General features: G+C 47.7%; 1 protein-coding gene across 5 annotated transcripts in view; it reads right to left on the reverse strand.

Moving 5' to 3' along the window:
* Positions 1–26275, reverse strand: part of SIPA1L3 (signal induced proliferation associated 1 like 3) — a 223865-nt gene that overhangs the window by 174084 nt on the left and 23506 nt on the right. For 2 of the 5 annotated variants that reach the window (XM_012436349.3, XM_012436331.3), the window contains exon 1: positions 18873–19200. The exons of 2 other annotated variants lie outside the window; for them this stretch is intronic. The gene's annotated coding sequence lies outside the window, so the exon portion shown is untranslated. Of the gene's footprint in view, positions 1–18872; positions 19201–26275 lie in introns of those variants that run through there. One more of the 5 variants, XM_012436393.3, reaches the window with a different exon arrangement.

The following is a 26275-nucleotide window of genomic DNA, read 5'->3' on the forward strand; positions in this document are numbered from 1 at the left end:
ATTTCAGTGAATATTCCATGGATGAATGAATGTCTCCAGGCAGAGAAGGCACTGTCTGTATTGTTTATCATCACATTCTGGGCACCGGCAGAGGCTGGGCACTAAGTCAGGAGCTGAGATCTGAGAGAGCCTAGAGCCGTCCTATATCCAATGGCCATTCACTGATAACAATCCCTCCCAATGTGCCAGCTCTGTCGTAGCAGACATGCGCTGACTCATTCCACTCTCCTGATCACCCAAGAAGATAGTATTATTACTCCCATGTTACAGGTGAGGAAACTGAGGCACAGAATTCATAAGGAACCCACCAGCTGAGGTTGCCCAGTCAGTCAAAAGAACACTAGATCAGGAACAGTGGTGCATGTCTGTGGTCCCAGCTACTCAGGAGGCTGAGATGGGAGGATCATTTGACCTCAGAAGTTCAAGTCCAGCCTGGGCAATGTAGCAAGACCCCATCTCTTTAAAAAAACAAAGTGTACTATATCCAGCCAGAATGTGAACCCATGCAACCCGGTCCCAGAGCCTGACCACCTGGCTAGACTACACTGTCACAATGTGAAAATGAAGGCAGAGCCAACTGTAAGCTGGCAACACCTCCTTGCCCCACTTCCCTAATACCACAATGTCCAAATGCTACCCAAATGCCCAGGCCAAGCTCAAAGGCCGTTCAGCTCCTCCGGGAATCCTCCTAGGAAGGAAGCCTAGCAAGCAGTTAGCCAATACCCCAGGGTCCAGGAATCAGGACAACTTCAATGATCATTCCCCTGGGGTTCCCGGACAAGCTCAAGGAGGTTCTTAACCTTTCTCATGCCAGGGACTCCTACCAGCAACCTGGTGAATTAGTTGTAGTCTCCTCAGAATAATCTTTTTTTTTTTTTTGTCTCCCTCTGTTCCCCAGGTTGGAGTAAAGTGCAGCCATTTTGGCTCACTGCAACCTCCGCCTCCCAGGCTCAAGCAATTCTGCCTCAGCCTTCCAAGTAGCTGGGTTTATAAGCATGCACCACCCCCCCAGGTAATTTCTGTATTTTTAGTAGAGATGGGGTTTCACCACATGGGCCAGGCTGGGGTTGAACTCCTGGCCTCAAGCGATCCGCCCACCTTGGCCTCCCAAAGTGCTGGGATTACAGGTACAAGCCACCACATCTAACCTATTAATACTTTTATATTACGAGATCTAGTGGTGAGTCCAATAACTATAGTGATTTAGAAATAAGTAAGTGTTTAAATATTTTGTGATATTTGCAACAACTGTAACGTGATATGGGAATATCTGTGATTTCTAGTAGTGACAAAGTCTCAGATATTGCTAATCTAATTGTGGTTTATTGCCCTGTGCATAAAAAAAAAAGTTAATTTCAGGCCAGGCACTGTGGCTCATGCCTGTAATCTCAGCTCTTAGGGAGGCAGAGGTGGGAGGATACCTTGAGCCCAGGAGTTCAAGACCTGTCTGGGCAATATAGCGAGACCCTATTCTCCACAAAAAGGAAAAAACAAAAAGACAAAAAAAAAAAAGTTAATTTCAGTTAGAAGGTAGCAAAAATAGAGACGTAATATTTTCCCAGTCAACCTCGTGATTCACTCAACTTCCACCCTTCAAGGGAGATTAAGAACCCCTCAACTAGACCTGAGAGAGGGTAAAAGCGGAGCAAGTTCCAAGGGAAAAGAACAACTGGGGAGGGTGGGGCAGATTCGCCTCGTGAATTTAGTATGGGAAGGGGTTCTAGGCGTCGGCTGCTTTGGCCCACCCTGCATCCATTTCTCGTCCTTAGTCAGCCCCTCAAACCTCACCTTTCCCACTCAGTCCTATGGGACTGACCCTACCCATAGGTTGTGGATAGGGGTGGGACTGGTCATATGATCTAGGCCTGGCCAATAAAGCCACTATACCGCCTTCCCTGTTCCTGGCTTCAGAGGTGGCCTGGGGTGACCCTGTCACCAAAGCCAGGATGATCAGAGCCAGTCAATACCAGTGCCATGATATATATTGGGACTATGGGGGAAAGAGATGGTTTATTTCCCTTGGAGCTGCTAAGCTGGTTGAATCCACTTGTGGAGCTGCTAGGGGCTGCTTCAGAGCCTACCTGAGAATAAACCCAGCACAGAAGAATGCAGAGCCTGGAGGTAAAAGGAAACATGTCCTGGCAACCTCATGAGGCCCTGGATCCAGCCATGCCTGAAACCATTCTAAGCCGAATCTCCCAGGCCCTGTGTCCATCCACTTCCTTTTATACTTCAGCAGGCTGACCTGAATTTCTATTTGTTCACACAACCAATGACTCTCAACCAACACAGAAGGGCAGAGGCAACCGCTGTTTTTGATGATTCTCATAGCTCCCTACCAGGCCATTTAGGAAAAGTACAAAATAAAATTAGAAACAGTCACTATACATAGAAACAGCAAATACAGAAAAACTCGCCTTTAAAACACTCAGAAATGGCCTCTTGGGCCACTGCTATTGCTAAGCTGGTCTAGGAAGTCGTCACAATGGTGATTTTCAAGATGCTTGGCAGGGCAGGAGGGAACCAGAGGCACCCAGAACATTTTCCTTTATCACTAGACGTCCCATTTTAAAAATTCCTGGGATGATCAGAAAACCCCTGCAATAAAGCTCTAGTAAAATTTTAATAGCCGCCCTTTAAATTGCAATGGAAATTGCTTTCCCTACACTCTAATTTTTCTCCTTTCTCTAAAGGGATGCATATGGCTCTATAAAGGCTGATCAGCAGCGATATGCCGTGGTGCCAAGTGTCTCTGAGCCAGGAACCTACATCCTGGCGACTAGAGGAAGCTGTGGATGCCGGTTGGCCCGCAGTCCCTCATGCAGCAGAGAGGAAAATGCCAAAGGGCCATGAAGACGGCAGCAAAGGAGGACTACAGGGCCAGGAATCCAGCCAGCACCCTGGTTATTCCAGGGCCCCACTTTCTACCACCTGGGAACGGACGATGCCCTTCGGTTTGCCTCCACAATCCCAGCACACTTATGGCCATGGCTCATTTGTCACACAGGTGACATGCAGGCTGAGCACCTCACTTCCTACAGGTTTACAGCAAGACCAGAATCCCCTAGGAGAGAATCGAAGAGGGAGAGGCGTCCTGCCTGAATGTCTCCGCCCCTCAGCCATAGATATTGGCTCTGGGAGAGACATGTGATCCAAGCAAGGCCAATCAGAGTGGGCCCTGGATCTTTTGCTACAACTTCTGGAGGAAACAGGCGGTAAGGCAGGGACTGCCGAGGGCTTCTTTGCCACCTGAGGGTGAGCAGAGTGGGGACAGGAGGAAGGGACTGAGAATGAAATTAAACCTGTGAAAGGCAGAGTCCAGAAACAAAGAGGGGTAGATTCCTGATGAGAATACCTGAGTAATGACTCCGGTCGGGCCAGCTCTGGGATTTTTCAGGTCTCTGAACCATTAACTTCCCTTTGCAGTTTAAATCAATTGGAGTTGGGGAGGTTCTGTCACTTACAACAAACTAACAGCACAGGAAGGGGCCTGGGAAATCAATACAGCACTCCTTCATGTTTGGGTGAACATGACCCTTCTAAGACGCTGACGAAACAAAACTATGTCATGTCTCTCCAGGAAAAAAAGCACAAAATACTGCCTGTCCCAAAGCTGTTAAAGATTTCTGAAGCCCCTGTCCGTAGGAACTAAGTGAAGAATGCTTTGATCTAGTCTGACTCGTCTGTCCACCTGGTGGAAAAGCAAACTGGGGTCCAAAATGTGTAAATGACTTCTCTGAGGCCCAGGGCTAGCTGGGGGCAGTGCCTGGCTCCCTGAGACCCCCCAGGAGGTTTCACCTTGAACTCTCCTGAGTACAGTCCTCTAAGGAGACTGCAGAGGGTAAAGGGAGGCCACAAGCAAGGCTTTAGGCCCCCACACCCTCATCTCACCTCTGGCAGCTCCATTTTTCCTGCTTTATAAAATGGGCCTTGAAGGAAGTGTCTGATGGAAGTTCCATAACACCATAATCAAATATACTAGAAACCAATCTTTCATATTCCACTTCAGAATATTCACATGTGAATGACCCTATGAAGCAGGCGTTATCACGATGGCTCCAGGTGAGCTGTTTCTGCCAAGCTGGCCAGGGCTCTCCTGACCCCAAGGCTGGCTGGAGCACCTGTGCTTTTCTGTTCCTGGACCTGTATACTTCTAGGCCTAGATTTTCTACTCCACCCTCGTATTTCCATCTCAATTCCTATGGAAAAGATCATCCGCTCATAGCTCTCTACTCCCCTTTACCTGGTCCTCCCGAGGAAGAAGGGGTGGCCAATCTAACGGGCCAGAGATTGTGACTGTTGCTGTCATCTGCTTTCAAGTGCCCAGGCCTACCAGCATTTTTCTCTGTGTCCAGAGACGGCAGGAGGTTCTCTTCTGTTTCTGTCTTAGAGTAGAATAAACACCCTGGGCAGTGCCTACCCAGCCTCTAAGACAGCCTGGCCACAGGTGCTCTCTCTTGACCGAGTGGTGATGGGGGACAGCCATGCCTTTCTCTTCTGTACCACTGTCTGAGTGGCTGGTCTGGAAGAATCAAACCCACTGGAGCCCTTGCTGTAAGCTTCACTTTCCTTTCTAGACCGCCAGAGCATCACTGTGGCATCAGGGACTTACCTACTAATAAAGTGGTTCAATCATCCTTCATTTAGAGAAGATTTCCATTATACCCATCCCTGTCCTGTCTTTGAAATAATGACTTAGGGAAGTACGTGTTCATTCAACTGCCTCTAGCCTACATCGCAACAAAGAAAAGCTGATACATGAAGAAAGGACTTTGCCTTGGGAAAATCTAGGCCCACAACAGCCACTGAGATCATCTTGCAATTAATCATGTTTTCTCTTATGACCTATATTCTATTAATAGCACACACACTAATGATTTAGCACGGGTTCTTTTGCTGATCGATGCGGTCTACAAACATGACTAAGGTTGGGTCACATTTGTAGAGACTTCTGAGGGTCTCTTACTCGTTTCCTGTCCCCCCCACCCCACTGCCTCACCCTCTCCAGAAGATAAGCATGCTAGTGTGGTGCTCTGAACACACAGCTAAGAGGACTTCACTGTGCTGGGGGCCCAGTGGTGGTCCTGCCTCCAGCCTAGCCTGAGTAGCTCCATGGTAGAGTGGGCTCACACACAGCCCTCTGCAGATAAACTGCTTGGGGAAAACAATGCTGTGCGACCATTCCACGCACGGCAGACTGGCCAAAATGCCAGGCTGACAACACCAAATGTGCTGAAGCTGTGGAGTAAGGAGAACACTCAGTCACTGTGGGTGGGGGTGGAAATGGGAACAAACACTTTGGGAGAGCAATTTGGCAACTTCCTGTAAAGATGAAGAGAGGGTAACCTCAGTGACAAACTTCACTTCATCTACTGATAGGCCCAGGGCTCCCTGCTGAGCCCCCAGACCCATGTACGGCTGTGCAAATTCTTTCTGGGTTGAAGCACAAGGTTTTTGTTTTAATTTTACTATATGCCAGGCATGCAGTTGTGCTTTGGTTTTCCTTCTTTAAGACAGGGTTGGGCTGGGTATGGTGGCTAATGCCTGTAATTCCAGCACTTTGTGGGGCTGAGGTGGAAAGATCACGAGGTCAGAAGTTCGAGACCAGCCTGGCCAACATGGTGAAACCCCGCCTCTACTAAAAATACAAAAATTAGCCAGGCATGGTGGCGGGCGCCTGTAATCCCAGCTACGTGGGAGGCTGAGGCAAGGGACTCGCTTGAAACTGGAAGGCAGAGGTTGCAGGAAGCCGAGATCATGCCACTATACTCCAGCCTAGGCAACAGGAGCGAAACTCTGTTCCAAAAAAAAAATAAATAAAGAGACAGTCTCACTCTGTTACTCAGGCTGGAGTGCAGTGGCATGATCATAGCTCACTGCAGCCTCAATCTCCAGAGCTCAAGCGATCCTCCTGCCTCAGCCTCCCAAGTAGCTGGGACTAGGTGCAAGCCACCATTCCAGCTCTGTTTTCTGTTCTTTATCAATCCATTTAAACCTCTTAACAATCCGTGAAGCACATTCTACTTTGATGTCCATTTTTAACAGACCAGAAAACTGAGGTACAGAGAGGTATCTTGCCCAAGATCACACAGCAAGTAAACGGCACAGCCAGGAGGGATTTGAACCCAGTGGGTCTGACTCTAGAACCACCAACAATGGTGCCTACCAAACTCAGTAGTTAAGGTATGAGCTTAGCCTTGAACTCTTTCTCCTTCCACATATAGACATCAATGTCAGATGGGTCAAAGACCTACATGGAAAAGGAAAAATAAAAACATGCCTAGAAGACAGCACAGGAGCATATCTTCATAACCTTGGGGAGGGCAAAGGTTTCTCACTCAGGAATTCTAGAAAAGCATTTCCCCTCTCCTCACAAAAAGGATCAGATTCAGATGTGGGGTGTGGTGCCCCATGCCTGTAATCTCAGTACTTTGGGAGGCCGAGGCAGGCAGATTGCTTGAGCCCAGGAGTTAGAGGCCAGCCTGGGCAACACAGCAAGATCCCATCTCCATAAAATAAATGCAAAAATTACCCAGGCGTGGAGGCGTGCACCTGTAGTCCTAGCTACATGGGAGGCTGAGATGGGAGGATCACTTGAGCCCAGGAGGTGGAGGCTGTAGTGAGCCATGACTGCGTCGCTGCATTCCAGCCTGGGCGACAGAGCGAGATTCTGTCCGCCTCCAAAAAAATCACACTCATCGACACAGTCATTTTCCCCTTCACCAGTCTGCCTTTTTCCCAGCTTGGAATGCAGATGTGATAGCTGGATTTGAGAGGGTTCCCATGTCCCCGGAACTACCTTGCCCAGATGAGAAAGGCTGAGTTCTCTGGGTCCAACAGCCATCTTAAGGCCATGGTGGCAAAAGAGTCAGAGCAGTGCTGCTGTTGACCTGTCAGCCACTGAACCTGCCAACCTCTCTCTCCAGACATTGTTATGTGATACGAATGACCACCGATGTGCCTATGTGTTGAGGTGGCAATGCCACTTGTGAATTCTGCTAGCTGCAGCTGAATGCATTCCTAACTGAAACACCTGCTGCAGCTGGGCTCCGGTAGCCACGTGCTGTGCCATCACTCTGGAGAGTCTGTAGAGAACCACCGACATGGACCTGAAGGGGTCTCAAAAAGACTCAACTAAAAGTTGGGCGCGGTGGCTCATGCCTGTAATCCCAGCACCACTTTGGGAGGCTGAGGCGGGTGGATCACCTGAGGTCAAGAGTTTAAGAGCAGCCTGGCCAACATGGCGAAACCCTGTCTCTACTAAAAATACAAAAATTAGCCAAGTGTGATGGCACACGTCTGTAGTCCCAGCTACTCGGGAGGCTGAGACAGGAGAATCGCTTGGAGGCAGAGGTTGCAGTGAGCCAAAAGCACCACTGCACTCCAACCTGGGCAACAGAGTGAGACTCCATCTCAAAAAAAAAAAAGGACTCAACTCAGAGATGAGTTGTGGGACTCAAAGATTTCCACTAAGCAAGGCTGATCAGAGGCAGCTAGAAAGATGACCTGGTGCCCGAATTAATTCTTGGGGACCTGAAGAGAGAACAGCTTCTTTCTCCTTAACACACTAACTACTAAGAGCAGCCAGGGTGACTGTCATTTTAAAGGCCAGGCCCAGCCCACTGGCATACACACACTGTGGTCGGCTGGCCCCAGGCTCAGGGACTGCGGAAATCCTGCATAGCTTGTGGATCCTTTTTCTTCCTGTCACCAGCCATTTGCTGGATGTGCCAACAGTTAAACCCCTTCCTGCACTCCTATGAAAACAGCTTGTCAATGTGGTTTCGACTGCTGGGTGCTTTTCCACAAAGCACTCTCCAGACCCCAGCTAATCAGATGGAAGACAGAACAGTGGCCAATCTACCAAAATAGGTCAGGCTTTATTTTTTAATCCTCTTATTCGTAATAGATTGAAAGGGAAGAATGAAGGGGGAAAAAAACATTACTAACAGTGAGAAAGTCTATGGTTACTTAACCTCTCTGTGCCTCAGTTTCCTCATCTCTAAAATGGGGATAATAATAGGGGTGTTGTGAGGATTAAGTAAAAAAATTACTCCACAAAAACTGTTTAGAACAAGACATATTATACACTAAGTATGCAGTAAGTGTGAGCTACCACGATTCTATTTACTTACAGATATATTTAGAGACAGGTCTCACTCTGTTGCCAGGGTGGAGTGCAGTTGTACAATCATAGCCCACTGCAGTCTTGAACTCCTGGGCTCAAAGTGATCTCTCACCTCAGCCTCCTGAGTAGCTGGGACTACATGTGTGCGCCACCACACCTGGGTAATGTTTTTAAAAAATGTTTGTGGGCCGGGTGCGGTGGCTCACGCCTGTAATCCCAGCACTTTGGGAGGCCGAGGCGGGTGGATCATGAGGTCAAGAGATCGAGACCATCCTGGTCAACATGGTGAAATCCCGTCTCTACTAAAAATACAAACAATTAGCTGGGCATGGTGGCGCGTGCCTGTAATCCCAGCTACTCAGGAGGCTGAGGCAGGAGAATTGCCTGAACCCAGGAGGCGGAGGTTGCAGTGAGCCGAGATCGCGCCATTGCACTCCAGCCTGGGTAACAAGAGCGAAACTCTGTCTCAAAAAAAAAAAAAAAAAATGTTTGTGCAGACAAGGTTTCACTAAGTGGCCCAGGCTGGTCTCAAGCTCCTGACCTCAGGGAATCCTCCTGTCTCAGCCTCACAAAATGCTGAGATTACAGGTGTGAGCCGCTGCACCTGGCCAGAGCTACCATTATTCTTATTTCTGGTGATAGGGTAGGTTTCTTGGACTGACTTCCTTGGCAAATATCAAAATCACACCCTCTGGTCAACCAGACACACAGAGATAAAGTCCCTGCTCTGATTGTGGCCAGTTATGGAAGGAAGGAGGCTTGAAGGTCCAGGCCAAGGGGCAAAAGCTGGCTGTGATGGACCTGGGTACTGTGGGCAGGAAATGAACCAACTCCAGTTGCTAAGTGCCCACTCAGCAGCCATTCTTCTTTTCCTTCTCAGGATGCTCAGCCGACTACATTTCCCATCCTCCCTGGCAGCCAGCACAGCCAATGTAAATATAAAGCGTGGGACTTTGAGGACAACTCCTCACCGGAAACCCAGAGCTGAACTATGCTTTTGTGCCTCTCCCTCACCCTATTCCCACCTGGACTCCAGACTCACTAGCTTGGCTCCAGCAGTCACACTGGGCCATGAAGCCACCTTAAGGACAAAGGCCTTGTGCTAGGGATGGTGAAGAGAAGGACTCTGCTTTTCTTTCTTTCTTTCTTTTGAGATGGAGTCTCCCTTTGCCACCCAGGCTGGAGTGCAGTGGTGCGATCTTGGCTTACTGTTACCTCTGCCTCCTGGGTTCAAGTGATTCTCCTGCCTCAGCCTCCTGAGTAGCTGAGATTACAGGCACATGCCACCACGCCTGGCTAATTTTTGTATTTTTAGTGGAGATGGGGTTTCACCATGTTGGTCAGGCTGGTCTCAAACTTTTGACCTCGTGATCTGCCCAAAGTGTTGGGCCACCACGCCTGGCTCTGCTTTTCTTGATGACTGTGAAGCTGCCGCACCAGGTGTGGACTGCCGATCTCTGGACGTCTTACTCAGGACAGAAACTGCCTTCCATTGAGTTTACACCACTGTTATTTCTGGTGTCTGCTAATGGCAGCCAAATGGGATTTTCAAATGATCTGGTAGTCTTACATAGCAGATGAGTGATGGGACCTGCCGCCATTTAAAGTATCCTCATGCTTTAGGACGCCTTGCTCTCATCAACACCAGAGAAAAAGCTAGATAAAGAATTTGTCAGATACAGAATGGGGGATGATCATTTGGCCTTAGGAAGAGGTAAACTGAGAAATATATGAGATGCTGAGTCATTCATTCAACAATGGGCGCTACCTCAGTCTGGACGATGGTGGGGTAGGGTGCTAGGTACAGTGAACAAAAACAGATGCAGTCTGTGCCCTTACAAAATGTACTGTCCTCACTAGGGACCAAAGTAAATAAGAACTTAAATACATATAAGTTCAGTGGTGAGAAGTACCATGCAGGAAACCACAATGAATTTAAGACTAGAACTAAAGAAAAAGCAGAAGGAAGCTAAGTGAAAAGTGAGAGTAAGAATATCCCAGAATGTCCGTTAGCTGAAGAATTAACAAAATGTGGTACCTCCCCTATACAATGGAATATTCAACCATAAAAGGAATGAAGCATGAATTTATCCACAACACGGATGGGCCTTGAAAACATGGCTGAGTGAAAGCCAGTCACAGAAGACCATTGATTATACCATTCCATTTACATGAAATGGCCAGAATGGGCAAATCCATAGAGATAGAAAGTAAATTCGTGGCTAGGACCTGTAATCCCAGCTGAGGCAGGTGGATCACCTCAAGTCAGGAGTGCAAGACCAGCCTGGCCAACATGGTGAAACCCTGTCTCTACTAAAAATACAAAAATTAGCTGGGTATGGTGGTGCACACTCTAATCCCAGCTATTCAAGAGGCAGAGGCACAAGAATCCCTTGAACTTGGGAGTCAGAGGTTGCGGTGAGCAGAGATTGTACCACTGCACTCCAGCCTGGGCGACAGAGCAAGACTACGTCTAAAAAAAAGATATTCAAAGGGCTATCCAGACTGAATGATCAGAAAACAAACACACACACACACACACACACAAAAAAAAAAAAAAAAAAAAAAAAAAAAAAAAAAAACAGAGAATCCCAGGAGATGGAGAAAAATACATGAGTCTGTCCAAAGAAACTCACAGGGAGCCCGTGTGACAAGATGGCTGCAGCAAGGGAGAGTGCATCTCTAGATGTAGCTGGTGCTCAAGGGGCTGTGTGGCCATAGTCAGCCACGTGCTTTTTAGTGTGATGAGAAGTGGGGAATGATGTGTTCTGATTCTCAGTTTCGAAAGATCCCTCTGGCTGTTTCACAGAGACTGTCAGTGTTAAAGAAGCAGAGAAAGGCCAGGTACACTGGTTCATGCCTATAATCCCCGCACTTTGGAAGGTCAAGATGGGAGGATCACTTGAGCTCAGGAATTCGAAACCAGATTGTGCAACATTACAAGATCCTGTCTCTACAAAAAATAAAAATTATTAGCCAGGCATGGTGGCACATGCTTGTAGTCCAGCTACTCAGGAGGCTGAAGGGGGAGGATCACTTGAGTCCAGGAGTTCAAGGCTGCAGTGAGCTATGATCACACCACTGCACTCCAGCCTGGGCAACAGAGCAAGATTCTGTCTTCAAAAAAAAAAAAAAAACGGAGATAGCTGTTGCTATATTGAAGGGGAAATGGTACTGTGGTACTGGCCCAGGGTGAGTACAGTGGAAGGAAAGGAGGATCCTAGTGAAGATTTATTTCAGCTCACAAACAAATAAGACTTGCTGGTGGACTGGCCATGGGTGTGTGGGAAAAAAGGAAGATTTAAGAATGACCTTCAAAGAGTCTCATCAGTTTTTTCAAACTGATTTTCTGCCAGATTCAAATTGTGTACAACACAACATCAAGAACAGTTCAGCAAATGCCTGTTAAATAAATTCAATAAAGTCACTGCTCCATTTTTTTGAGGAAAAAAAAAGACGTGAATTCACAATATGTATACATATATGTGTATGTTTCTGGTTTGAATAAATGGATAGTTGATGATGTCATCTGCCAATATGGACCACTACCCACCAGTGAATGGCAGAGAAACAGGCACACATAAAGATACTGACTTTTTTGATTTGTATACACAGTTCACTAAAAATAGAGCTGGCCTTAGAAGTGTTTTTTTTTGTTTTTTTGTTTTTTTGTTTTTTTCTTGTTTTTTTGAGACAGAGTTTCGCTCTGGTTGCTCCAGGCTGGAGTGCAATGATGCGATCTCGGCTCACCGCAAACTCCGCCTCCCGGGTTCAAGCAATTCTCCTGCCTCAACCTCCTGAGTAGCTGAGATTACAGGCATGCATCATCATGCCTGGCTAATTTTCTATTTTTTTTTTCTTTTCTGGCAGACAGCACCAAGATAATTTTGTATTTTTTAGTAGAGATGGGGTTTCTCCATGTTGGTCAGGCTGGTCTCGAACACCCGACCTCAGGTGATCCGCCAGCCTCAGCCTCCCGAAGTGCTGGGATTATAGACGTGAGCCACTGTGCCCAGCCCAGAAGTGTTTTAAGTCCTAGCATGAAATGCTGTTACCCCAAGTCAGGTAAGTTAAAATTACGGTAGCAACAGAACCCTATCTCCAGCTGCACCTTTGTTATTTCATGTGACAAACCCAGATAGGGCTGCCTTTATGGGTGTGTGACCCCAGCAGCTGTGAGTCCTTCCCTTGGTCAAATGCTCTGTTGCCATCTTGAAATTTGAAATCATTTTATCTTTAAACTTGTATTTTATAAGTGAAGTCCAGGGCCAATGAAGCAGGCATGTGAGCAGAGGAGATCCGAGCCATGTGTGTGCCTGTCACTCCTTGTCACAGCATCCTCATACAATATCCCTGTTGCCCCGTGAGCACAGGATTCCGGCGGACCAGTGATGCATGCAAGTTCAGCAAAATTGAAAGCAAGTATAAAGTAAGCATATTATCATATCTAGAAGGGAGTAAGCGGGGACACTGACAGTCCCCAGAGGCCCCTCCATTAGAGCCAGGAGTTGCTTCCAACACAGCAGAAGGCAGGCAATGAAATGCAGAAAGAAACACGAAGACCATGGAACCCTCTCACATTCTTTTTTTTTTCCTTTTTTTTTTTTTTGGAGACGAAGTTTTGCTCTTCTTGCCCAGGCTGGAGGGCAATGGCATGATCTCAGCTCACTGCAAACTTCACCTCCCAGGTTCAAGCAATTTTCCTGCCTCAGCCTCCCAAGTAGCTGGGGTTACAGGCACTCGGCTAATTTTGTATTTTCGGTAGACAAGGGGTTTCTCCATGTTGGTCAGGCTCATCTCGAACTCCTGATCTAAGGTGATCTGCCCGCCTCAGTCTCCCAAAGTGCTGGGATTATAGGCGTGACCTACTGCGCCCAGCCTTCCTTTTTTTTCTTTTTTTTTTTTTTTTTAAACAGAGTCTTGCTCTGTTACCCAGGCTGGAGAGCTGTGACCTGATCACAGCTCACTGCAGCCTTGACCTTCCAGGCTCAAGTGGTACCCCTACCACAGCTACCTGAGGAGCTGGGACCACAGGTGCATACCAACATGCCCAGCCAGTTTTTGTATTTTTTGTAGAGAGAGAGTTTTGCCGTGTTGCCCAGGCTGGTCTCAAACTCCTGGGGTCAAGCAGTCTGCCCGCCTCGGCTTCCCAAAGTGCTGGGGTTACAGGCATGAGCCCCGGACCTGGCCACATTCTTTTTTACTTGCCACACTTCCCTGAATTAGCCAACCAGGTATGTGGAACAATGTCATGGAAAGAAACAGAAAGATAGGGCAACCCGCAGTTCCTCTTCTTTCGTTCCTTCCTTAGTCATCAGTAAGTCAAAGGCAGAATATTGGTAGAATGTGCACATGTCAAGATATGAAATGAAAACAGTTTAAGTTGGTTTTGTGCAGCATTTCCACTGTCCTGGTAAGAACGAATGAAATATATACAAATAAGCCAGGAAATGCAAGGTGTGTCATTTAGTGATTCCAACAAGTGAAATGATCTGATACTTGCATTTCAACCTGGCATGGAGCTGGGCATGGTGGCTCAAACTTGTAATCCCAGCACTTTGGGAGGCTGAGGCAGAAGGATCGCTTGAGGCCAGGAGTTTGAGACCAACCTGGGCAACATAATGAGATCATATCTTGACCAAAAAAAATTATTATTTTTTTTTTAGATGGAGTTTCACTCTTGTTGACCAGGCTGGAGTACAATGGCGTGACCTCGGCTCACCGCAACCTCCACCTCCCAGGTTCAAGCAATTCTCCTGCCTCAGCTTCCTGAGTAGCTGGGATTACAGGCATTCGCCACCACGTCTGGCTAATTTTTTTGTATTTTTAGTAGAGATGGGGTTTCTCTATGTTGGTCAGGCTGGTCTTAAACTCCCGACCTCAGGTGATCTGCCCACCTTGGCCTCCCAAAGTGCTGGGATTACAGGCGTGAGCCACCACACCCGGCCCCCCAAAAAATTTTAAAATTAGCTGGGCATAGTGGTGTTCACCTGTAGACTCAGCTGCTAGGGAGGATCACTTGAGCTCGGGAGGTTGAGGCTGTAGTGAGCTATGATTGTACTACTGCACTCCAGCCTAGGGAACAGAGCAAGACACTCTTACATAAAAAAAGAAAAACCAAAATAGAATGTGGCATGAGAAGTGTTCCATCTGGTGGCTCTGAGTGTTGGGCATGGGGTGGATGTGAGTTAAGTTGTTGTTTGTGCTTTCTGTCCCCAGAACCTTCATCTGGAACAGAACCCAAGATCTGATGTCCTGACTTCAGCATTTCTGTAATTCCTCTGTGCTGGTCTCACGAGTGGCAGATTTGGTGTTGCTGCACGCTTCACAGCTTACCAAACTCTGCTTAGTTCATCCAAGTGACTGTGAAATAGGTCAGACTGCCTGTTATGGTCAGCGAGAAGTGATTCTCACCATGGCATCTGGCACCCAGAAACATGTTGGCCTCTCCTAGCCTGACAGAGGCCCAGGTGAGCCTTTACCAGCACAAATGCCATGGGCTCTCCACCTGTGGGCCGGGTAGAGGACACTCCCAGGTGGGCCTCTAATAATGATCAGTGGGTGAAGTTAATTCTGACCACAAGTAAGGACCCTGGCAAGGCCTCCCAGGCAGAATGCCAGGCTGAGCAGGCCATGTGATGTGGAAGAGAATGACAATAGATACCCACTGTCCCCACAAAATGACAATGACTTTTGTTGCTGTGTTTTACATCATCAAGGTACTTCTCTGAATCTTGCGTTCCCTTAAATACATCGCAAAAATGCCTCCAGGCCAGTGGGCAGTGCTCTTAACCCACTCGTTTTAGAGGCTGATGAGGCCAAGAGTATGGATGTGCCATATTTTATTCAATCATTCCCTGAAAAATGGGCATTCGTTTTATTTCCAGGGTTGATTTCTTGTTTCGCCACTGCAAACAATACTGCAAAAATATCCTTTTGTACTTGGGCTATTTGTTTTTCTCTTCTGCAGGGTAGAGTCCCAGGAGTGCTGAGTCAAAGACTGTATGAAATAAGACGTGGTTACATTATGGAAAGGTTTCCGAGTGAAGGTGTAGAACTGCACATGTAATATAAGCTTGTATATCGAGCATCTCGGGAAGAACATACGTGACAGGGGTGTCCTCACAGGAGGGGACTGGGAGATGACAGGAAGGGTAAGAAGACTATTGTATACCTTTTTTGCACCACTTGAATGTTTTATCACACGCATGTACTGGCTCATTCAAAAAAAAAAGAGAGTTTTTTTTCAGCCCATGCACTAAAAACGCTGCAGTGATTCACATGTCCTCCAGCAACTTGGGAGAGTACTGAGTTGAGCTCATTAATGCCCTATATTTTTCTCCTTCAAGGTCGTTCCTCCTTTTTATTTTTTTGGGGGGCCTGGTATGAGCTGAAATGTGTCAAATTTTACTTTCTCGTAATCTGCAACACCTCCTATTCTACAGCCTTGGGTAAGAAGGCAAAGTCCCAGAGATACTAGTTTTGACAACTGGCCTGGCCCAGCACCTCCCAGCAGCACCAGACAGAAACCCAGGCCAGGGTCGAAGCAGGAGGCAACGGGAGCTTGGAGGTCATGCTGTTTTAAACTCACACTGGCCGAGCTGCCCTCACTGGCTGTGTGGACTAGAGTCCCCCAAATGCCCAAAGCCCCTCAGAAAGGGCAAAGGAGGCCAGCAGCAGTGGCCATTGCCTGTGGGACCTGCATTCTCAAGAACAAGGTCAGAAACAAAAAGGAACAGTGCACAAAGAAGGTGGAAGAATCAATTTCATACAAACAAGAGGCCTCTCGTTCACTTCCTGCAGGTCCAGCCTCCCTGCGAGGCTGGCCCAGAACCAAAGGACACACCAACCACTGCTTTCAATCCTCAGGAAAACAAAGCTGACCTAAATGCAGACAGCAAGGGCCCAAGAATGGCAGGAAATCCAGTGTGATGCACCTGCTGCTGCAAGGTTGACTGAAACTATGGACTCACCTGTGGAGGGGAGAAAGGATGGGAGGAGAATAGACTTGGCTAGATGAGAAAGCAGCTCTGGAGAAGGCAGGGGATGGAGGACATGAAAGAATCTCAGGCCAGGTGCAATGGCTCCTGCCTTTAATCCCAGCACTTTGAGAAGCTGAGGTGGGTGGATCACGAGGTCAGGAGTTTGAGACCAGCCTGGCCAACATGGAGAAACCCCGTCTCTACTAAAAATACAAAAATTAGCCGGGCACATTGGCAGGCACCTGTAATCCCAGCTACTCAGGAGGCTGAGGCAGGAGAACTGCTTGAACCTGGGAGGCAGAGGTTGCAGTGAGCCGAGATGGCACCATTGCACTCCAGCCTGGGCGACAGAGCGAGACTCATGAGATCCTTCTCTGGTCTCCCTAAGGCCATGCTTCACGCTTACCTTCCTAGATTCTACTCTCCACCCACAGCCAGAGGGATTACATCCAACAGGGATTGCCTCCAGCTGCTTTCCAGATTAAAGTTCTTCAACACACCTCTGGCCTCATCATCTCCCATCACCCAAAGGCTCCTGCCACATTGGGTGCCTTGATCTTCCAATTTCATTCCTGCCCCAGGGCCTTTGCATGTTTGGCTCTAGCTATTCTCAAGGTAGGCTTTCTCAGGGAGGCCTTCCCTGACCACTGAGCTTAGGGAGCTCCTGCTTCCATCTATTTTTATTCCTTACAGAGCAGCAACCTTTTCAAGAGACAGGTTCTTGGCCATGCCTGTAATTCCAGGCTCATGCTTGTAATCCCAGCTACTGAGGAGGCTGAGACAGGAGAATCACTTGAATCCGGAGGCGGAGGTTGCAGTGAGCCACCAAGATCATGCTACTGCACTCCAGCCTGAGTGAAAGAGCAAGACTTCGTCTCAAAAAAAAGAGGTTCTCGCTGTGTTACCTTGGTTGGACTGCAGTGACTTAATTTTAGCTCACTGGAGCCTTGAACTCCTGGGCTACAGTGATCCTCCCACTTCAGCCTCCTAAAGTGCAGGGGTTATAAGCGTGAGCCATCATGCTTAGCTCATTTTTCAATTTTTTATGTTCAGTAGAGACAGTCTCATTATATTGCCCAGGCTGGTCTCAAGCTCCTGGGCTTAAGCAATCCTCCTGCCTCGGCTTCCTCAAGTGCTGATACTACAGGGCTGTGTTCTTAATAGCTCTACTAAGGGCAGCTGCTGCTGGGAGGGGGTCTGGAGGGAGAGGGCTAAGCAGGGTTATAGACGTCAGTATAAGACATAATTACGAGAGACGGGGAGTGTCAGAGATGAACGGAGAGAGATGGAAACCAATCTCAACAGGAAACAGAAGTTTGATCTCTTGTGTGGCAAACGACTATGAAAAATAAACAAGTAGAATGCTCTCCACTCGCCTTACTCCAACCCACCAAAGCCTCACGCTAGACAGCAGGGCTTTGTGACATGATTAACCATCCATATCACGCCGTCATAGAAAATCAGACCCTGTCCTGCTGGCCACTGGGAAAATCCCCAAAGCAGATGGGGAAGCAGTGTGGCGATGTGGCCAGGGGGCGCCATCTTGGTGGCCTGCTAGGGCCGGGATCAGATCACAGCTCTGCGGCTTAGCAGCATGTGACCTGTGGCTGGGTACTAGCCCATTCTGAATATCCCGAGCTTCCTCATCAGTAACATGGTGGGAGTAGTAATATCCACCTTAATAGGGCTGCTGGGAGGGTTAAATGAGGTAACAGCAATCGAGCCGTTGGCAAAGTGACTGGCACAGAAGGACCCTAAAAGCACATGGGCAAAGCTGTTATTACAACCGAAATACTGAAAAAATAAACGACATTCTCAACTCCTCATGTCTGAGAAGGTCTCTTGGGCAAACTGGACTCAGCACACAGCCTAAGTGGTGGGTCCCTCCAACGGAGAGTGCCTTCATATTGGAAGTTTCCTTCTCTCTCTACCTATTCTCCATGGAGTAACAGTCCAGAACAAGAGTCACCCAAGCAAGGACAGACAGATCCCAGACAGCTGGAAAAACGTGTGGTGCAGGCAACCTCCTCACTGTTTCACAGGCAGAGCCCAGCAGAAGAGACCCAGCTAGCATCCCTAACTCTCAAGGTGACTTTGAAAAAGGAACATGGCAGGCATGGTGGCTCATGCCTGTAATCTCAGCACTTTGGGAGGCTGAGCTGGGAAGACTGCTTGAGGCCAGGAGTTCAAGACCAGCTTGGGCAACATAGGGAGACCCTGTCTCTACCAAAAAAATTTTAAAAATTAGCTAGGTATAGTGGCATGCACCTGTAGTCACAGCTACTCAGGAGGCTGAGGCAGAAGGATTGCTTGGGCCCAGGAATTCAAGGCTGCAGTGAGCTATGATCCCATCACTGTACTTCTGTGTCTAAAGAAAAAAAAAAAAAAAAAGAAAGAAAAAGGAAGAGGGGTAAAGTCAGAGTTTGGGTCAGGCACAGTGGCTCAGGCTTGTAATCCCAGCATGTGGGGAGGCCGAGGACAAGGTCAGGAGATTGAGACCATCCTGGCCAACATGGTGAAACCCTGTCTCTACTAACAATACAAAAATTAGCTGGGCATGGTGGTGTGTGCCTGTAATCCCAACTACTTGGGAGGCTGAGGCAGGAGAATAGCTTGAACCTGAGAGTCGGATGTTGCAGTGAGCAGAGATTGTGCCACTGCACTCCAGCCTGGAGACAGAGCAAGACTCTGTCTCAAAAAAAAAAATTGGGGGCGGGGGAGAATTTTAACAGCTTAAAAGGCAGCCTAGGGTGATTTCTCACCTCTTCCCCAATCAGAACAGCAGTGGGCCTTGCGGTTCTTCATTTCTTAGAGTCCATGAAAGGAGGGCCAGGCCTCTGGGGTCCTGAGGTCTGCATCTGTAACAGGAGGGTAACATTCACTCTTCAGACTTACTCACATTCATTCAGCATGCACTCATTAAGCAACTGCTATGGGCCAGGCACTGCTCTAGATGCTGGGGATACAGAAAGAAACAAATCAGACAAAAATCTCTGCCTTTGCAGAGCTCATATTCCAAGGAGGATGGTGTAGAAAGCAAACATATAACATCAGACCATGATAAATGCCAGGAAGAAAAATAAAGCAAGAGACAGAGTCAAGGAGGGCCATTTTAGACAGGATGCTGAGGAAGGCCTTTAGGAGGTGGTGTCACAGAGACCTCAATAAAGTAACTAAATCACACATGCACACACACAAAGATACTTACACACATATAGCCAAGAACACAGTGCCTGCTATAGAAAACTAAGGTGATCTAATTTGACAGTTAAGAGTGCTGTCTCAGCTCACGCCTATAATCCCAGCACTTTGGGAGGCTGAGGCAGGCGGATCACGAGGTCAGGAGTTTGAGACTAGCCTGATCAACATGGTGAAACCCGTCTTTAGTAAAAAAATACAAAAAATTAGCACACTCTAATCCCAGCTACTCAGGAGGCTGAGAAAGGAAAATCGCTTGAACCCGGGACGCAGAGGTTGCAATGAGCCAAGATCATGCCACTGCACTCCAGCCTGGGCAACAGGGTGAGTTCCGTCTCAAGACAAACAAACAAACAAAAAAAGGAGTGCTCTCTCAGGGTATGCTTGCTAAGCAAAAAACAAAGGCAGAAGAATAATAACAATAATAATTAATAATAATAAAGAGTGCTCCAGGGCTGACTGGCACTAGAATCTTCATAAAACCTATATTCTCCCCACATTTTCCAAAATGTGCCCCCTGAGAATTACAAATACAAGGTTTGCTTTTTCTTTTTTTGAGACAGAGTCTCGCTCTGTTGCCCCACACTGGAGTGCAATGGTGTGATCTTGGCTCACAGCAATCTCCACCTCCTGAGTTCAAGCAATTCTCCTGCCTCAGCCTCCAGAGTAGCTGGGATTACAGGTGCACACCACCACACCCGGCTAATTTTTGTATTTTTAGTAGAGATGGGGTTTCACCATGTTTGCCAAGCTGGTCTTGAACTCCTGACCTCAAATGATCTGCCTGCCTTGGTCTCCCAAAGTGCTGGGATTACAGGCATGAGCCACCATGTTCTTTTCATTTTCCTGCTTAGCAGCACACACCAGACACGGAAGGCCCCTCCTATCAGGGCCTTACTCTCCCTTCCCAGCTGCATGGTATTCCACTGCACAGACAAACCCAACCGATTCCTCTAGTGCCCTATTAAGGCATATACAAGCCCTTTCCCCTCTACTGCTCTGACAAGCACTGCTGTAATGAATAACCTTGAACAAAGATCACGTCTCACACTTGGGAACATCTGTAGGTGAAGCTTCCTAGAAGTGGAGCTGCTGCGGCGAAGGATGGGTGTGTGCCGGTTCAGACTCAAAGGAATGGCCAGTCTCCTCCAAAGTGACAGTTCTGCTTTCCCTCCCACTAGCTCCAGAGAAGCCTGCCTGCCCCCAACCCCCTGCATCACAGCCCACAGCATGTGCACACACCCTTCTGAGAGGTGCAAAGTAGTATCTCAGCATGATTTTAATTGGCATTTCTCTTACTATGCCCAGAATCAGGTATCTTTCCATGTGTCTGAGAGGCACTTCCTGTTTCTACAGATGCCGCCCATGTCAGTGTGGGGGACTGTCATCTCCCTGGACAGTATTCTTATGCCAATATTCAAAGCCCTCCTACCTTTCTTGCCCTCTCCCCTCTCTTATGCACCCCACTTTCTATACTGTAAAAGGCGTGAGGCCCCACACCCTGCAAAGCCTGCAAGGTCAAGTATGATTGGCCCTGTCTGCTTCCTGCACCTTCTACAGCTCCATTCCCTCCTCACTCACACTGCTTCATGTCTGGGCCTTTCAATTCTTCCACACTGGCTCTACCCACCTCAGGGTCTTTTTATATATTCAGTCCCCAACCCCTACCCTGGACTCACCCCTGCCACCACCACTCCCCTAGACTGGCAAACTCCTACTGATGCTCTCAGCCTCAGCATCACCTCCCCAACTAGTTACATGACTTCGCACCCGGTTTGTTTCCTCCACCATTCACTGCCTGTTTATTTGGGTGCTTTTATTTTCTTTGAGACAGCATCTCACAGTCGCCCAGGCTGGAGTGCAGTGGCGGGATCATAGCTCAACCTCCCAGGCTTAAACAATCTTCCCACCTCAGCCTCCTAAGTAGTTGGGACCACAGGTGTGCACCACAACGCCCGGCTAGTTTTTGTATTGTTTGTAGAGATGGGGTTTCAGCATGTTGTCCGGCCTGGTCTCAAACCCCTGGCCTGAAGCAGTCTGCCCGCCTCAGCTTATGTTACTATTATCACTTCATTCATTCCCTTAGCAACGTTTAGTAAGGTGCATATTTGGTGGAAAGGGCCATACCTTTAACAAAACAGACTTGGTTCCTGCCTTTACAGAGTTGACATTAAAGGGAGGGGGATGTTCTGATCAGGTCAGCTGAGTTGCTCAGGAAAGAAGGGTGGGGTGGGCTTCGGAGCAGGCCCCTGGGAGTGTGTTGAATGAGATATCTGAAAGAGGAGTCAGCATCAGCCAGGCCACAAGAGGTGGAGTAGCGGTAGCATGGCAGGAGAGCCAAGAAAGCAGTCCAGGAGCAAGGAGCAGATATCGTGCCTTCAAGGAGCAAGGAGCAGACATCGTGCATTCAATGAGCACAAGCCCAGCAGGGCACAGGGATCTGCAGGATGAGGTGGGGGAGGGCGGCAGGCAGGGCCAGAGCACACAGGGTCTGGGGGGCCACACTGAAGAGCTGGCCATCCTGTAAGGAGCTGCAATGAGATTTTAGTATCACTACGGTTAAGAAGTGTAGCCCAACTGCTGTCCTTTGGCATCCTGCTTAAATGATTGCAGCTCAGAGGTCCTATGAAGATGTTACAGTAGGCACGTGGCAAGGAACAGAGGGGGCAATGACTGCATCCCTGCCTGTAGCTGATTGGCCAGGAGTGGGTGGGGGGCACCTGACCCAGCTAAGCCTGTCACAAGAACCCCTTCCTCGGCCCCAGTTAGTCCAGAGGAGACATCCTCCCCTCCTAGGGTTGTTTTGGACTTGGGCTGAGAGAACATGGGGTGACTGTCTTTGGGGGCTTGTACTGCAAGGTGTACCGCTCAGCAGTCTGTGATGGCCAGGTTTCCCATCTAGTAGAAGAAAAAGGAGAAAGAGAAACTGAATATTAGAGAATGAATAATGCAGATCTAAAGGTAGGGAGTGAACAAGTGAGGAAGAGAATGCAGATACAGTGGCATGCGTGTCCTGGATATTCCAATTTCAGCACCCAGCCCTCCCCTTCCCCTATGGGAGGTTTTGCAACTAGCCTGCTAGTGTGAGCTCACCCCTCTTATTAGTGATTGGTTTGGGGAAGATCACATGACCAGTGCTAGGTCCAATAAGAGAGGAACTCTGAGGTTTTGCATGATAGTTGGGGGACAGATACCCTCTCTAACACTCAAGACAGGGATAAGGACACAAGCCTGAACAGGTGCTGGCTGCTGGTGTGCAACTTTCAGGGGAGCCAGGTTTGAGGATGACACTGACATCAGAGGGAACAATCAAGAGACAGAAAGAAAATGGGTCACTGGCAATAGCCCCAGGCTCCTGGACCAGCCAGCCCAGACATCTGCCCCATCTCTGGGCTTTCCAGTTGAAGGAGCCAATCCTTTCCCGTAAAATTTATGTCTGTTTGAGTTGGTGTTTCTGCTACTTGCAACCAAGGAACTGACTGGTCATGAGGCTTTGCTTCAGGTCTCTGGGCCGCCCCAGCAGCCTCTGGTTAAATGCCCACCTTTTGCCTAAATTGCTGCAATACAGGAATTTGGCCAATGACTCAACTTGCCCACCGCCTCCCCAGCTCTAGAATGGGGATAATTATATACACTTGATTGAGCTGTTAAATGGATTAAAAATGATTTAAAGACTGTCTAGCACATTGTAAATTCTCAGCACGTTAGCAATTATTATTCGAAAGTACTCAAGGGTGGCTGAAAAGTCCCAATCCCAGGGAGCAATCAGCCACACCCCTCCCCCCATCTTGTTTGTGGTCCCTTTGTTCAGATCAGCAAGTCCCTTCTTCACAAACAGTCCCAGAGAACAGCTAGCCCAGTTTCTGTCAGAAGGGTGGCAAATCTGGCCTGGGAGTAGGGATGGGGGGTGGATCTGAAATGAAAGAGATTTGACTCAACTTCTCCAGTAGCTGGGTGGTGTAGGAAGCCCTCATGAGCTCATTTCTCCATCAAATCCAAGCTGGGGTCTAAAGTTTCAAAACACAGGCTGGGGCACGCTGGCACAGTCCCGAGAGAGGACAAAGGAAAGAGCCGGGATGGAGGAGAAACAGCGACATGGCAGGTTCCACAACAAGGAGGCTCCCGGCTGGATTCCAGCCACATCCGCTCTCTGGGCAGCTATGAGGCTGCAGGAACAAGGGACCCTGCCACGTCTGTACTTACAGCTGGGAACTGGCAGTGGCACGGGAAACTCGGAAATAAACTCCAGTCAGGAAGTGAGAAGTGCAAGATGCTTCCATAGCAACGCCCATCTGGGGATCCCTGCCCACAGCTGGAATCATTCAGAAGCGGGGTTTATCGAGAGATGTACACCAAATTCGTGTTTTCCATTTGCACCCAGAATATGACACTTAAACTATACTTCCTTGGGGAGCCTCTGTGAATAATCCCCCTGTACTACAGCTCAAAAAATCCCATTCTTCTTCAGAGCACTCAGAACACATGACTTACCCATATGGCTATGTGGTTCTTGTGTTTTCTCCCTGGCTGTGGACTCCACAAGGGAGGAGCTGTGCCTGCCTTGCTTATTGGTGCCTGGCCCAGAGTAGGGTCTTCAGTCAATGTTTACCAAATAAACTCTCCTGTTTTTGTTTTATTTTTATTTTATTTTTTCAGATGGAGTCTCACTCTGTCGCCCAGGCTGGAGTGTGTGATCTCGGCTCACTGCAACCTCTACCTCCTGGGTTCAAGCAATTCTCATGCCTCAGCTTCCCAAGTAGCTGGGACTACAGGGGTATGCCTCCACACTTGGCTAATTTTTTTGTATTTTTAGTAGGGATCGGTTTTCACCATGTTGATCATGTTGGTCTCGAACTCCTGGCTTCAAGTGATCTGCCTGCCTTGGCCTCCCAAAATGCTGGAATTACAGACGTGAGCCACCGTGCCCCACCAGTACACCAATGTAACAGCAGCATTATTCACTATAACCAAAAGATGGATGCATCACAAGTGTCCATCAACAAACAGATAAGCAAAATGTAACATACATATCATTATTATTTAGCCTTAACTATGAACAGAAATATTATTTAGCCTTCAAAAGGAAGGAAATTCTGATACATACAACATGAATGAACCTTAAAGACATGATACTAAGTGAAACATGCCAGTCACAAAAGGACAAATACTGCATTCCACTCACAGGAGACACAGCCATCAATCTCATGGAGACAGAAAATAGAAAGGTGGCTGCCAGGCGCTGGGGGTTTGGGGATGGAGAATATTGTTTTTCAAATACAGAGTTTCAGTTTGCAAGATGAAAAATGTTCTGTGCGTGGATGGATGATGATGGTTGCACAACCATGTGAAGGTACTGAATGCCATTGAACTGCACACTTAAGGTACATTTTTTTTGGTAGGTATATTTATCAGTAAACCACTGGGCATAATATCAGAAAATTAAACACCTGACTTCTAGATTACCAAATGAGCTGTGTATTTTCTTTTTTACAGTTTCCTTTTACAGTTTCCTAACAAATAAAAACTGTTTAGGCCGGGTGTGGTGGCTCACACCTGTAATTCCAGCACTTTGGGAGGCTAAGACGGGTAGATCGCCTAGGGTCAGGAGTTTGAGACCAGACTTGCCAACATAGTGAAACCCTGTCTCTACTAAAAATACAAAAAATTAACTGGGCGTGGTAGCACATGCCTGTAATCCCAGCTACTTGGGAGGCTGAAGCAGGAGAATCACTTGAAACTGGGAGGCAGAGGTTGCAGTGAGCTAAGATATCGCGCTACTGCACTCCAGCCTGGGCAACAAGAGTAAGACTCTGTCTCAAAAAAAAAAAAAACTATTTATACTTAAAGTATGCAACTTGCATATATGTATACATTATGACAGAATCACCACAATCAAGCTAAAGCTAATTATAAAATAGAAAAAATTGGCCAGGCATGGTGGCTCACGCCTGTAATCCCAGCACTTTGGGAGATCAAGGCAGGTGGATCATGAGGTCAGGAGTTTGAGATCATCCTGGCCAATATGGTGAAACTCCGTCTGTACCAGAAATACAAAAATTAGCCAGGCATGATGGCAGGTGCCTATAGTCCCAGCTAGGAGGCTAAGGCAAAAGAATTGCTTGAACTCAGGAGGTAGAGGTTGCAGTGAGCCGAGATCGCACCACTGCACTCCAACCTGGGTGACAGAGCGAGACTCTGTCTCAAAAAAATAAAAAAGAAAAAATTTATGTTATCCATATCGTGCCACAATAAAACTTTTAAATGGTTAAATGGTAAATTCATGTTATGTATATTTTATCAGAATTAAAAAGTACTAAAAAACTGCAGGGCCAGGAACATGGCTTACACCTGTGATCTCAGCACTTTGCGGGGCTGAGGCGGCAGGATTGTTGAGCCCAGGAATTTGAGACCATCCTGGGCAACATAGCAAGACCCAGTCTCTATGAATAATAAAATACACTAGCTAGGCGTGGTGGGGCATGCCTATGGTCATAACATTTGGGAGGCTGAGGCAGGAGGATCACCTTTGCTAAGAGGTTGAGGCTGAAGTGAGCTATGATTGCCCCACTGCACTCCAGCCTGGGCGACAGGGCAAGACCCTGTTTCAAAAAAAATTTTTTTAAGTTTTTAAAAATCTGCTTCTTTCTCAAGATCAGAAGAACTACAAATGAATTAGAGTTCTTTCATCTCAAGAGAAAGATGGGAGAGAATATGAATATCTAGAACAAGATTGGGCAGGTGGAGGAATGGAGGTTGAGGGATCATCTTTGATATCAAGAACTTTCTGAGTAGAAATGTTATAGGCCTCTAGTACACCTTGAGGAAGGTTGGGGTGCAAACTTCTCTGGACACTCAAACATTAAGCAGAGAGCTTTATTCTCAAATAACTCCACTCAACCTCCCCAGAAGCCAAGCTCCCGTGATTTCTTAACTTTTTAACATTTTTCCTGTTTATGAAAGTAGTATA

The sequence above is a fragment of the Aotus nancymaae genome, unplaced genomic scaffold, assembly GCF_030222135.1.
Source record: "Aotus nancymaae isolate 86718 unplaced genomic scaffold, 86718_ANA_hifiasm-v0.15.2.pri h1tg000028l, whole genome shotgun sequence".
Taxonomy (NCBI): Eukaryota; Metazoa; Chordata; class Mammalia; order Primates; family Aotidae; genus Aotus; species Aotus nancymaae.